Source organism: Pelecanus crispus, chromosome 1, assembly GCF_030463565.1.
Source record: "Pelecanus crispus isolate bPelCri1 chromosome 1, bPelCri1.pri, whole genome shotgun sequence".
Classification (NCBI taxonomy): Eukaryota; Metazoa; Chordata; class Aves; order Pelecaniformes; family Pelecanidae; genus Pelecanus; species Pelecanus crispus.
This window is the reverse complement of record NC_134643.1, coordinates 218,030,525-218,045,267: the sequence shown is the minus strand read 5'-3', so window position 1 is coordinate 218,045,267 and position 14,743 is coordinate 218,030,525.

Below are 14,743 nucleotides of genomic sequence, written 5' to 3'. Positions count from 1 at the left end.
AGACCGTTTGCAGGGGACGGGCATTGTCGAAGGGTAGAGGTGTCTCCACCGAACTGTGAGTGTCTGAGTGCAGCCCAGTGCATGGCTGAGTGTGCAGGGAAGTGGTGCTTGTTCCACTGTCTCTCCAGATTCAAAATGTAAATGCTTTCACATCCTCAAAGTTATATGTGCAATCAAGAAGGCTAAAAGACTTACTAATGAGTAAATATACCCTCGTTTAAAAAAAAGAGTTATCTAAAAAATAACCCCTTTCAGGGGAACAATAAATGCATATAGTACTATGTTGGCTATGAAAATGATGCACTAGCTTAACTATGGATATAAATTTAAAATAATTGTGTTAAACCGGTATAAATCTCTATGTAGATGCTCATTACTGATTTAAACAGTTCAGCTTTAACTATCTCACTTATGAGCTAAACTAGGTTTAAACTAGAAGTGTCCTAATTTTCTTTTGTATTGATGTAAATCAGGAGATTAAGAATTACATCAGTAAATTTTAACTGCTTTAAGCAGTACGTTATTTTATGACTATCACTTTGTTTTTACACCATCTTCTCAACCTTTTGGGGGAGGATTAATTTGTCATTTTGTTGCTGATTCTTAGAACAACCAGCTAATAGATGCTCTTACTCAGGCTGACAAAGAGATAAAAACATATTCCATTTGTTTTGGGACAGTCTTTTAAGGATCCTGAAGCACTGACTTAGTAGGAAAAGCAGAATTTCTTCCATGTTACAGACAAGAAAATAAATGCTGTTTCAGTTCACTAAGACTGCGTTGGCCAACAGTGTTGTTACGGGCATTTTAAAAAAGAGCTCTAGGTTTGGGTTTTTTTTTCCAAAGGCAGCTACATTTTGCTGGACTTGCTATACGAGTGCATGTGTCTTGCCATTCCTGATCAAACCTGCCTAATGAGATGTGGCTGCACAGCATCATTCTGTGTCCTTTGTTTACCAACAAGATTTTTTTTTTTGGCTCCACACTTTCCAAAAGCAACCCAAAAGTTCCCAGTGGCCTTAGGAAAATGTCTGTGTTACAGTTCTTCATGGTTTATATGCAGAAGCAGAAAAGGTCCGTGGTGTCTTCTTCTCATCCCCATGATGCTCGTTGGGTGATCCCGCCTCTTTGCATTGGTACTGTGCTTTGAACCTCAATTTTCAGTTTCAGTTTGTAGCCGCTGCAGGCTGTCATTTCACAAAAACATATGTTTTTTTCTTATAATTGACTTGGAGTCACAATAGATTATTGCAAATAAGATGTATTTTACATAATGGAGATGTAAAATCGTCGCTGAGACCAGGCAGTGGTGATTTAAGTTGTCTGGCCTGTTGAGTTCACTCAATTCTGCTCTTGAGCTGTAGTTTATTTTTCCTGTTTGAGCAAGGTAAAAACTCCCTATGCCTTGTCTCCAATAGTAATTCTGAATTAATTACTTCCATGGAAGAAACTTCCCTGGCTCACAAGCACTGACATACCTGGGTTTGTCAGTGAAATACAGCCTTAAATTAGGACCACTATGTGTGTGAGACACATGGGACATCTTCTGTGTTTGATGACAGACTTGTCCTTTATCATTACACTCAGGTAAGATGTTATCTGCTCTCTTGAGGCCAAAATGCTATGAAATCTCATATAATGCCTCCCTACATGGTGTTTGATCAGTGTTTTACAAAACTCCTCAGACTGAGGGCAAGTTCGCACAAGGAGGAGCCAAGACAATGTGGTGGTTTATTGTCCCCAGGATGAGTGGTTGGACTGGTAACCTCCTGACAGCTATAGGATGCACTGGTCTCTTTTGTAAGGTAATTGAAGGCACTATCTTGGGAGGGACACACACCCTCAAAAACATTCACTTTAAATCCTCCAGAAAGTGAACAGCTTTCTGCTGGATTTGTGAGTTGAATCAGCTCAGCAAAAGATCCAGTGCTCACCAGAGCCAGCTCAGGGATTGGCACAGCCAGCAGCAATTGCATGGGGAAAAATGGAGATTTTCCTTTGGTGACAACAGATGTGAAGATTAGCTGTTGAATGCTTATAATCACAATTTTGGCAAATAATGCCAAATAAAGTGTTTATTTCTACCCTGTCCCAATCCTGGCCACTTTTACCTGTCACTGCCTGTACAAGTAGAAGTGTTATGTGACTTTGGTGAAGTGATACGAGGAAATGATCTGGCTGAAAATAATTTCAGAAGCAAAACCCTCAGGGATGGTTGTTATTCAGTCAGGTCAGTTCCCTCGTCTGGGAGCTAACCATGACCCAAGTGGTAATGAGCCATCCACAACTTTAAAGGAGAGAACACAAAGATTACGGGCCTGGAGAGCTTCACAAAAAGCTAATTTTAGGCAAAGCTGAGCTTGAAAAAAGGATCCTTGTGCACAAAAGCTATCCACTTATTTCAGCTGTATCTGTCTAATAAAAAAATGATATCTCCTTACAAACCCTGCTGCACTTTTATTGGTGTATCATCACCCCTACCGCTGATGAAGCTGTTAGCACAGTATAATGCAACTAATTTTAAAAAATACAGAACCTAATCATAACTGAGGACTGCCTTTTCCTTTGCCTGCTTTGGAAAGGTGCAAGAATACGAGCATTTCTGTGGTCCTGTGTAGGCTCTGAAATTAACTCCTTACTGAGACAGTTGTTGCTGTTCTGCAGATGGCTCTCTGCAAGAGCAATGTCCTAATTACATGCCTTTAAAAAGTGAAGAGCTGTACTCAAAGACTTATTCTTCAGAGCATTAATTCATAGATGATCATTATCTCACTATAAAATTTGACCATTTTTTTTACTGCAGGGTACTTAAGGCGGCTTAGCACTATATGCTTTTATGCATGATTTAACTCATCCTGTTTACTTCACAGTGAAACTGCAGAGCCTTTCTTCTGGAGGTTTTTAGGAGGGGGAAGCTAATATGTATTCATTTGTTGCACCTATAAACTTTTTTTTTTTTAAGGGAAGACACTTGTTATATGGAACTATTCAAACAATTGCTAGCAATTATACGAATTAATTTTGGGAACCGAACGAACGGGATGGTTTCTCCAGTGTGTATGTACAGCTTGATGTACAGCACTTTGCCTAGGAGGTCTAAATTCACCACTGAAGCTTTTAGCTGTCTGGGAAAGAAATAGTGTTTTTCAGAAACTTGATTTGGGTTTTTTTTGGGGGGGGAGTTCATGATTTATTCCAGTGCAGGAATTAATATTAAAACAAACAAAAACAATGTGGAAGAACTCTATTTAAATTATTCTTTTTAGAAACAGCCAGTGTATTTACTCAAATTCTTTCAGTGTTATTTTATGATTTTCTTTATTGTCTCTAGCGGTCAAAAAGGAAGCTTTCTAAAGTGCTACCACTGTCCAAAGCCTAAATAATAATAATCACAGCAATAATAAATAGCATTAGGGTGGGATTTAAGCACAGTCTGAGCCTGTGTTTTAATGATCTGGTGGGTTCTCTGACCAAGGGCATTATTCCTTCCAAGTACGCTAACACACCTAGCCACCTGTCTACAGTGCAGCATACTAAAACACACTGGGAAGATGATACAGCTGAATAAAAAACCTGCAAATAAAGGAGGGGAGAGAGTGGAATGGGAAGATAGCTTTAACTCAGATCAGTTCACCGAGATGGGTCTTAGCATGTCTCCAAACCAGTTGTGTTGGTCCACTTGGAAGACCATCTTGCTGAAGCATGGGGCTGGGAATAGCTGAAGTCAGGGGGAAAGAAACTCTGTTTACTGCAATTGCTGCTGAAGCACCCAAAGTGTAGAAGGATGTTGGTGGAGGCTGATTTTTCCTACAGCACACTGCAAGGTCGGAATTCATAGTGGAATCTGATCCCATAAGTCAGATATAAATACCACCTCTCAGTTAGTTTGCCTGGCTTTTGTCCACTGATGACTTATGTTTTCTGCCAACTTTTTCTGAAAGATGATACACAGAATATTTGACTGCATAGCCTGTGTGTATGTGTGAGTGTGTGTACAAGTATAAATCCCTTGTTCCTGGAAAAGCATGCCTTAAATTAAATGGTGTTGAATTTGCACTCCTATTTAGAAAGTTAGGAAATTTGGGTGGAAGCTTCCTGGAAACTATTACTCTGGTTATTGTGATGACTGTTAAAATAACAATGCTAGTTCCGTGTTAAGATGCTATTAAAATATCCAGTTAATGTTCCAATTAGGGCAGAATACTGCTGTAATTAAAAGCAACATGAAGATCCCATTATCTTCGAAACTGCCAGGAGCTCAGTAAGTTTTAACATAGAGAAACTAGACTTTAAAATCTTCTTTCTTTCAGATATTTAAATCTGTAGAATATTACAGTAGCAAGGAATCAAGGAGGTGGCAGCTGGATGATTGGGTCCAGTTTGGTGTAGCCACTCCCAGAAAGATATGGCTGAGATGCTGAGAGTCCAGAACATCTTCCCAGAGCACATCCAGCCTGTACTGGAAGACATAGGCTGGTAATGAGTGGATGGTGACCTCTTGGAGAGCCCTCCAGCCCTGTGATTCAATGAAAGAAGGTGAAGAAAGTAATAAAATTAAAGTGACCTTCTCAGAGTTGCTGTCACTGAAGGGAAACGCTATTTTTCAGAACCATCACGTCTCATATACAAACAGCTTTTCTATCTGAGTGCTTGGTACATATGAGCATTTTAATCTTCAAAGGGTAAAGGGTTTTACAAACCTGAAATAATTCATTATCTACACAACCCCATGGGTAAACACTGTTATATATCACTGTTAAGAACTGGGGGAAAAGAAGACAGAGAAGTTACATTAATACTACAGTGTCCTGAATGATACGTTACAATGCGTGGGTCAGGTGGGAAATTGGATGGCCATGGAAAGTAGAAATCCTGATAGCAACAGAGCTGTATCATGTTGAAAGAAAACAACAATAAAAAACCTCCAAGAAAATCCATTATATTTAGGCTTTCGAGTCAGCTTTCAAATAGGTAAACAGTTAAAATGATAATTTGTTTCCCTTTCTTGGTGTTTGCAGTTGGGTGGTCTGCTTTAGCTGATATAATTGCAGGCTGCCCATGCAAAGAACGGTCCTGCTCTGCATCTTCCTTCTTCCCTCTTCCACCGGGCTCAGCAGGTGCTTTTGTGGCATCAAAGCCGGAGATTGGATTTCGGACAAGAGGAAATGGGCTCAAGCTGCGCCAGGGGAGGTTTAGGTTGGATATTAGGAAAAATTTCATTACGGAAAAGGTAGTCAAGCATTGGAACAGGCTGCCCAGAGAGGTGGTGGAGTCACCATCCCTGGAAGCATTCAAAAAACGGGTAGACGTGGCACTTTGGGACATGGTTTAGTCTAGTCTGCCCTTAATTGGTTTAGTGTGGACTTGGTAATGTTAGGTTAATGGTTGGACTGGATGATCTTAAAGGTCTTTTCCAACCTAAACGATTCTATGATTCTATGATTCTATGATTGAGCAGTCACGGGTGAGCGAGGTGATCAGACAAAAAAAACTAACATGCCATCCCAAACAAAAATATTTTTCCATTGCATAAGCTCACTGAACACTCACTGAACCTGTGTCTAGATGGTCGCTGGGTCTTATGTAAGGCAGGAGAGAGGCAGACAGGAGCTGGAGGAAGGCAATAGCCACATCTCTTTCGCTACAGTCACAGCAGTGGATTTGTTGGAGTGCTGAACTGCACTCCATAATGGGACTAATTAATTCAACAGCTAACCCACTTCTCCCAGGATTCTGGCACATTTTCGTATTCTGAGGTGCAAGTCAGCAGTTTGCTAAAAGCCCTGGTTTGCACAAGGGTCTGCCTAATTCCAGGCAAAATGATCATCCATTCAATGCTGTCCTGAGGTGGGGTTTATGTCCCAACTCCAGAGGGGTGCTCTGCTGCCTGTTGCAAAACCAAATCCATTTTGTGCCATGGAGTTGGGCGCTGCCTCAATCACGGTGATGCAAAGTTTGGCCATAGCACACAGGTCGTCTGTGCATGCACCTGTGTGACTTCTGGGAGCTCGAATCATCCAGGAGGCTGTTACTGATGCTTGCCCTGCCTGCGTGAGCTCCCTCGGAAGTTGGTGACACAGACACATTCAGTGCAACAAGGCGTGCTGTGGTCTGTGGAGCACATTTACCTGGCAGGTGGAAAGGTATTTCCAGTGCACCGCAGACCATTACTGCCTGGTTGGAGTTGGTGAACTGAGGGTGCCCATAAGTCATTCCTGTGCTTTATCAACTGCTAAACTGAGACTGAACAAGGTAAGATCCCACTCAAATACCCACTCAACACTTCTCTGTTTATTGCTATGTGCTGCTGCCTGCAGACCAGAAGAAACCTCCCAGTGCTATATCCGGTATGCTCCTGTTTGAGAAAGAATGAAAAACCAAAGGATATTTGCAATTACAGGTGCTAGCAGACATCCTTTCTAGGATTACTACCTATAACTCAGCTGAAGTCGTGCCTAGTTTTAAAACAGGGCTGCATAGGGTGAATACACATATGCAGCTGTGTGGTGTAACCTCAAAGCCAAATGCCAGTTTAAATTCTGTGCATACCAAAGAACGATGTGCATATGCCAAATATTCATTATTGCTTTTCCACCTTGAGTTTTGAAAACAAACACTGGATGTTTTTTCTTTTTTTCTTCTTTTATTTCTTTTCTTGATACTCCAAGCTGCTGTGTGGATTATACAACTGATGCATTTTAAAGTGTGTCAAGAGCTTGTCAATTTGTAGCACTTTTTTCTGAAATGCTGCCAACCCAAAATGTTCCATTTTTCCATCAAATGTGAAGGCTGGCAGAAAAAAATGTAACATCTTCTCCCAGAAAACTTTCTGTAATTGCCTTCCTGTTTATCACCAACTTCGGTCTCTAATTGGCTTTTACTCCTTCAACACCAGGACCACAAAAAAATGGAGTCTGTCTTGGACTCTTTCACCTTGTTTTACATATGACATTGAAAAGCTTTTTATCTGAGGCTGTTCTTCAGCTCTTTGGAGACAGAGATGCAATCAGACTTCAATCCAAATAGCAGGTTTTGCAAGTGCACTTTGTCTCCATTTAAAGGAGATAAAGAAGTTTATTATCAGCTCTGCCATTCACTCCTCGCATCCAGGCAATTATGAAATGCAGGACACACCATTGCTGGCTATTAATGCACCGGAGGAGGTGACACCAGAGATGAGGACGTGTGTAACCTAAAGCCAAATGGCTGCTGGCAGAGCAGCAGATGGACACATACTGGCCAGGTCAAAATTCAGTTTGGAAATCAGAAGGTGGCTCCTAACCTGGAAGAAGCTGGCTTATCCCGGAGAAGGAGGGAAAACTGGGAGTGCCCTTAGGGTGGAGCAGAGCGAAGGATTACACAGTGCCTGTTTGCCAAAGCCCAAGACTGAGCTCAGTGACCCAGAGGCACATTTCCAGTCATACAGTTCTGCAAGAATGAGTAGGCATGCATATAAAACATATTAAGAATACTTTAAGGACCCTAATTTAAACTCCTGTTTTGAATTGCTCTTTGAAGGAACCTCTTTCTGTTCCCACCGTTTCCCACAGCAGGAACCTAAAGAAATTGTACTAACATATGCTACCAGGTTTAAGATTGCCTATGTTCTGAATGATGCTAAACTAAGAAAATAACACCAGGCTGTTCATTTCTGTTATTCAATAGCTGATCATTTTCTTTCTTCAAAGAGACCAAAGTTTCTCTTATCTTAAGCGAGTTAGTGTTGGCTTTAATAGAATAAATTGAGTGTCAGAAGCTGCTTCTTCTGGTTTTAGTCTATAAAGCCACTGAGTTAGTTGTCTTGAGTCTACCTCATCTTTAAACATGAGACTTTTAGCTATGAATACATTTGAGAAACTTGCACCAAGCCATTCAGTGCGTATTCATTCATTTTTCTTAGAAAAAAAGGAAATGTTCCCATAATTTTCTGATGTAATTTTCTAAAATATTGTTAACAAAACTGCTATGTCCAAGATGCTTAAAAGGAATTTGCACCTATTTTGAGATGCCTTAAAACATGCCAGTGCTCTGAGATTGCGCCACAACAGCCTTTGGAACATCAGCACACAAATACATAAGATTTTTGGATGACATCCACATGAATAGAGATGCTTTGACTTCTTTTAAATGCAAAATTACAAAAATGAGTTGTCTTGTGATACTCTGAATTGGCACACCTGCATTGTATAGTGTGAGATAGCTAACAGGAGGCAAAGGTGATTTGCTTTGACTTATATTTGACTAAAGTTGTTATAAACACAAAATGCAGCAGGAAAGCACAAAAAGCCTGTCCGTTAAAATCAACAGTGCTAATTAGTCGGGGGAGGAGGGCACAATGATGGAGCAGAGCAGGCTCCAGGGCTACAAATTTGCTCCCAACTCATGTCAAGTGCATGCCCGTTCGTGCAGGTGGAAGTGGTACCATGTCAAAAGCAGAGGGACGTGCAGTGAGCCCCAAGCCTTCACTTATCTGTACTGCAGCAGATCTGTCTTAATCACCACAAAACATCTGTACCACCCACACTGCACTAGACCTCTGCCTTTTTTGCATTCGCTTTTTTAGAAATAAAGGCAAAAAATAATTTTTTTTACATGTAATTTTCTGCCAGTAGTTGGGTCACATGTCACAGCATCATCTGAGCCTTAAAAATTACAAAACTACCATCTCTATTTTTTCTCCTTCTTCTATCCAGTGTATTTTGTTTTCTGTATTTTTTTTCATCTTGCCATTCTCAGTTTTTCCCTTTTCATTTCTGCTTTAATTCTCCTCTGCTTGTTCCCTCTTGCAAGCAATTTTTACTTTATTGGAAGCAATATCAGACCTATTACAGAGCTGCAGGGCTCACTTGCATTGACCTTAGGATTGCTTCACACCACTTTAGGTAAGAAGTTGAGGGCTAGTTTCTCACTATGTCTTTGTTTGTACTCCCCATCTATTGTCTCTAGTCATTGTCTTGTCTAGCACCTGGATAATCACAGGGGCACAGAGCACAAGGGTTAGCAGCTGTCTCTTTATTTTGTTTTTGTACGGGACCTACCCCAGTAGAGTCCTAGAACTCCTAGCTACTGTTGCACTTTAAACAATGCATTATTTAATGTATTTGGTTTATTGGATAACCTCATGCAAGTTTGCAAATGCCAAAACAATAAAGAGAGGCTTCTGTAAGACTGAATACAAACAGTTTCTCCAGCTTTTAGCCCTGCAGACCTCATTATTTTCATAGTGATAACATTCCTGTGTTGATCCACATTCAATACAGATAGACTTTGCATGGCATCACACAGCAGAAACTCCACCTCTGGAGTCGTGCGCAATGACACCCTCGCAGGGAGGTTACATCTATTTACACTAGCCATAGTCTCTAAGACAGCAGTGTTGAGATGGGAGGAGAGGAACGAGGCCTGAAGTACTGAGCCATACCCTGTTACATTTTCTTTGCATCTAACCTCCATTTCACATGAGTATAAACAGATGCATGAAGCTGCAATTGGGAGCAGGGTCCAGCCCATCTGCTTAAGAGAGAGTATAAATTCATATTCTCACCCTGCCACACAGTACATGGACACTTTGCATGAGAAGTTAAAAATGCAGGATGCATTCATGCAATCCAGAAATAATTACCATCACAGAAACCTGGGAAAGACACTGGAGAGAACATCTTCCAGGCTTTCATCAAATATCATAGTTACCCAAAATGATGATTACTTCAGTATGGTAATTCCAAGGCCACAACTGATTTTGGCACATATGAGTACAGTGGTGGAAAATGTTCCTTTCTGAACACTGATGCTATTTTACGAAGCATGGGGATTTTTGGTTTGAGTACTGATGAAACCAAGCCTTGCTTAAATGTTGTCAATATCACTTCTCATTTTGCTCTGGGTACATCAAAATCCTCCTCTGGTTTCCTGGTCACTGAAGTAGTAAAAAATCGTTGTCATTCTCCCCCATTGCTGACAAAGCCTGCTCAGAGCACATGAAAACAACTTCCTTTTGTGGTGCTAAATGCCTGTTGGAGAGGCATTTTCAGATTTAGATGTTATTTGGAATAATTTGCAATAAAGCTAACACTCCTTAGATTGAGAGGGAAAACCTCTTGTCTTCCCTGGCCTGCTAAATACTCCTTAGCACCTGCTCAAGGCAGTATGAACTCCTGTTCAAGAGGGTACCAACAAAACAGTGCTTCACATACAGCGAAGATACTCAGGGGTATGCAGCCTGAAGTGTCATCACTGTCTTGGACTCCATCTGCTCAACAACAGCCTCAAGCCAGCACAGGGGATGTGCACACAGGACACACAGGCTGGCCCAGGCACAGGGCTGGCAATCACACTGCTCTGCTCCACACAGGTGAAGGCTGCCTTTTCACCTCTGCTCCCGTGATCTTACTGCAGTTATCTGATCTTGCTTTTAAATCAGGTGTCTGCCATTTCTCAGTACAGTACATATACAGCATTGGAGCCAAACTTTTCTAGATGGGGTAGAAAAGTTGAATGTCCTCAGAAGATGGACTGGCTATCTGATTGTCCAATTCAAGACAATGGTTAGAAGTTCACATCCAGCAGGTGTAATTTCTCCCTTAAAGTGATGTAAGGCCTGATAGGATGTATTTCAGAATTGGCCATTTGAAGAATTATTTGGGTTTTACTCACTGGGTTTTGCACTGTTTTGATGCCACAATTTATGGACAAGATAATTTTAAAGAGCAGTCAAACTCTGCTCACAATTTTTTTGCATACAGGGAAGCACATGCTTGCCAAACATATGTATGTTCACTACCTCAGAACAATTCTTGCATTCTCATATGTGTAAGGATACATCTGTACTTTTCGCAGTTGTGGCCCAAAGCCCCTTCTATTTGTAGGAACAGTGAGTCTCTTTCTAGGGAAACACAGAAAACAGGGAGAGGTTATGGTCCCCTTCTTCTTCCTTTGAAATCTTCTGCAGACATCTGCTGAAGTCACTGGCTCTAGGGATTGTGAAGGCTTGGACTATGTTGGCTTCTCTTTGTTCTCCCGTCCTTCCCAAATATATCAAACAGAATATATGTCAGTAGAGACTTACTCAGCTTTCTGCTTCAATACCATGGCCTCCACTATCTTCTTCAGGTAGAGAGGAAAGTCTCTGACAGCAGGTTCCTGCAGGAGCAGGAGAAAAAGTCCCTGCACAGGGAAGCTCATCTTCCTGAGCAACAGCATGGAGCAGGGAGATCTCAGGCTTTGATGAACAGCATGCGGGGACTTCTCTTCTATCCTCCTGCAAAAGAAGAGGTCCGAAGTGTTTAGGATCATGGGATGATTCAGGCTGGGAAGGACTTTGGGCATCTCTACTCCAATCTCTTGGCCAAAGCAGGATCAGCTATGAATGAGGTTAGGTTGCTGAGGGCTTTATCCAGTTGGGTCTGGAAAACCTGCAAGGACAGAGAGTGCAGAAACTCTCTGGGACCTTGTCCCACTGCCTGATTGTCCTCATGGTGAAAAAACTTTTCCTAATATCTGGTCTGAATATTTCCTAATATCCAATCTGAATGTCTCCTGTTGTCTGTAATCCTCACACCATGCACCCCTGTGAGGACCTTGGCTCTGTTTTCATGATGACACCAGAGGGATGAACCATGATGAGCCAGCAGTGTGCCCAGGCAGCCAAGAAGGCCAACAGCATCCTGGCTTGTATCAGGAACAGTGTGGCCAGCAGGAGCAGGGAGGTGATTGTGCCCCTGAACTCGGCGCTGGTGAGGCCACACCTGGAATACTGTGTCCAGTTTTGGGCCCCTCAGTACAAGAAAGACATTGAGGTGCTGGAGCATGTTCGGAGAAGGGCAACAAAGCTGGTGAAGGGTCTGGAGCACAGGCCTTATGAGGAGCGGCTGAAGGAACTGGGGTTGTTTAGTGTGGAGAAGAGGATGCTGAGGGGAGACCTTATCACTCTCTACAACTGCCTGAAAGGAGGTTGTAGTGAGGTGGGTGTTGGTCTCTTCTCCCATGTAGTTAGCAATAGGACGAGAGGAAATGGGCTTAAGCTGCGCCAGGGGAGGTTTAGATTAGATATTAGGAAAAATTTCTTTACGGAAAGGGTGGTCAAGCATTGGAAGAGGCTGCCCAGAGAGGTGGTGGAGTCACTATCCCTGGAAGTGTTAAAAAAACAGGTAGATGTGGCCCTTTGGGACATGGTTTAGTCTAGTCTACCCTTGATTGGCTTAGAGTAGACTTGGTAGTGTAGGTTAATGGTTGGACTGGATGATCTTAAAGGTCTTTTCCAACCTAAACGATTCTATGATTCTATGAAAGCCTTGCCCAATGTCTTCCTGCAATTCTGTAGGGAGGCAAGGAAACCGTACAAATGCCCCAACGAATGCATGGGGCATAGAATGCTTGCCTGGTTTAGAACTGCAGTCAGCTCTTTACCCCATATACATGGTACAGGGGCAGGTTGGATGTAGAAAGAGACTGTGAGGGGTCTTGTGAGTTTTAAACAGTCCTGAAATGGCCTGAAGACATGGGAAAGCAATCAGTCCTCCTTCACTGGTGGTGTCCTGTGGGCAGGAGAGCTCTCTGCATTGCTGGGAATGGAGCCAGCACACCCCCTGCCATACACCTGGGCTGCTGGCACTGCTCTCTTCCCTTTCTGGGCAGCAAGGAGTCCAGCTGGCTCCTGGAGCACAGCTCTCTGGAGGGATGCGGTCAGGCTTGGTCTGGGTAAATTGAGGTTCAGCTGAAATACAGTGGTCTGTGGTTGTCAGAAGAGAGCAGAGACCTGTCATCAGTACAAATGCCTGTTTTCTGGTGTGTCCTGCCAGCCTAGTGGGATTGTCTTGTGTGTACTGCTTTGCTTTTTGGTTGGCCTGAGACCTTGGGGTGGAGGGGACATTGTTAAGGTCTATACTGCCAGGGTTTTCTGCGTGACAGTGAGTGCTAGAAGCTTTGTGCATTTGAGAAAGCAAAGATTAAATCTGGATGTGATACAGTTGTAAAAGGAAGGAAGAAAGAAACCCCCGCTGTGAGGTTTGAACTGAGGTTAGCAGCATCGGCAACTGTGAACTTGCAGCAGTTTTGCAAACAGCGCCCAGATCTCCCCCAGCTCTGGGGCGATATTTCAGCTACAAGGCTGTCCTCCCCCATTCACGGAAGAGGCAAAACGCAGTCCCTACTCTGGACTCTCCAAAAGCTCATTTATAGCAGAAGGGATTTAATATGGCTGTGTACTTCATTTTACAAAAATAAATGACACTTCTGTCCAAAGAAATGTCAGGCAAGTGTCAAGTGATCGTATCACTTCTTTGCTTACCTGCAAAATGGGTCAGAAGAGTTTACCCTTCTCTTTCCCAGTGCGAAGTGCCCATTCATTGCTCTTCACACTTGTTCTTGCTTTGCTACTTGTTTCTCTACCTTGCGAGGTCACAACCTCTCTCACCTACATCCTCTCCTTTTCTGGGCAATTACCTCCCTGCCTGTGGAAGAACTGCTGAACGCAGACTGAATGCTGCAGCAAAGGGCTTCCGTTGCTGAGTGTGCAATGGTATCAAAACCTACTGCAAATTGGAGGTTAACACAGATATCCAAAAACATGGTGTGCGCGTGTATGTGTGAAATATTAGAATATTTAAGCAGTCAAGATTGCTTTTACAACCCTGTGATTGCTCCTGACCTAGTAGGAAGGATTTGTTAATCGTTAGCATTAAAAGCTAAAATCCATGAAACCCAGCACTTGCCTTCATTTTAGGAAGATCATAAAGAAATTTGCTAGCCAGTTGCCATATACTGATTGAGCAAGAGCCTGTCTAGAAAAACAAGCATATTGCAAACTAAGGGCTTTCTCATAACTAGTTTTGCAATATATTTAATGTGTGTTCTGCAGGATTACATTATATTCAGTGTTTTCACTTCACTTATTTCGCAGCAACTGGTTTTGTTCTGACTTCTGTTTTCAAGCAAGCATGAAAAAACAAAATCAGAAGACATGGAAATGTGTTATCAACACTGGATTAACTCCTGCTTTATTGGTCATTTGTAATTTTGCTGGCTATTAGCTTATGGTTGAGGTTTTGGGGCGGTGGTCGGGTTGCATCTCCTGCCTAAGTTGCCCAAGTAGAGATCTCACTATGTCTCTCCAGGGGAGAGCTACAGAGTCAAGATCTGAGTGGTTTCATGAGGCACAAGATGAAAAAACCAGGAAATTCCATAAGGGCAGAACAAGAAAGATCAGCGGTTTGTTTTTAGACATAACCTTCAAAGAAGTTTGAAGATTGATTATTAATATCTTGACAGAATCTGGAGGCTGCAGGCAAACTGATGTGCCCAGATACCTCATTACCTAAAAAGACATTTAGGACAAATAACAGGTGGGAGAAGAAAGGGAAAAAGTGTAATATATGGCTCTGACAGATCTCACTGGTGATAATGTTGCTATCTCAGCTGAACTGGCAGGACGGAATATATACAATACATGTGTCCAACACACGTGCAATATGGCCTTTGTAGACCACAGCCTGGCATACCAGCTCAAGCTGAGGCTGGAGGTGCAGAGGTGGGTTACCCAAGGCAGAAGGTTTACCATGAGCATCTGGGAGAGTGGCTGTAGGTCAGTGTTCATGAACATGAACCAACATGCTCAGACAATCCAACTGCACATTAAAATTTGGAACTCATCAGCCTTTGGGATTAGCTTAAAGCTTCCAGACAGATGTGAATGCAAGCATGTTTCCATGGATTTAACATTTAATATAACTCTCCTTCTCAAGAAGGG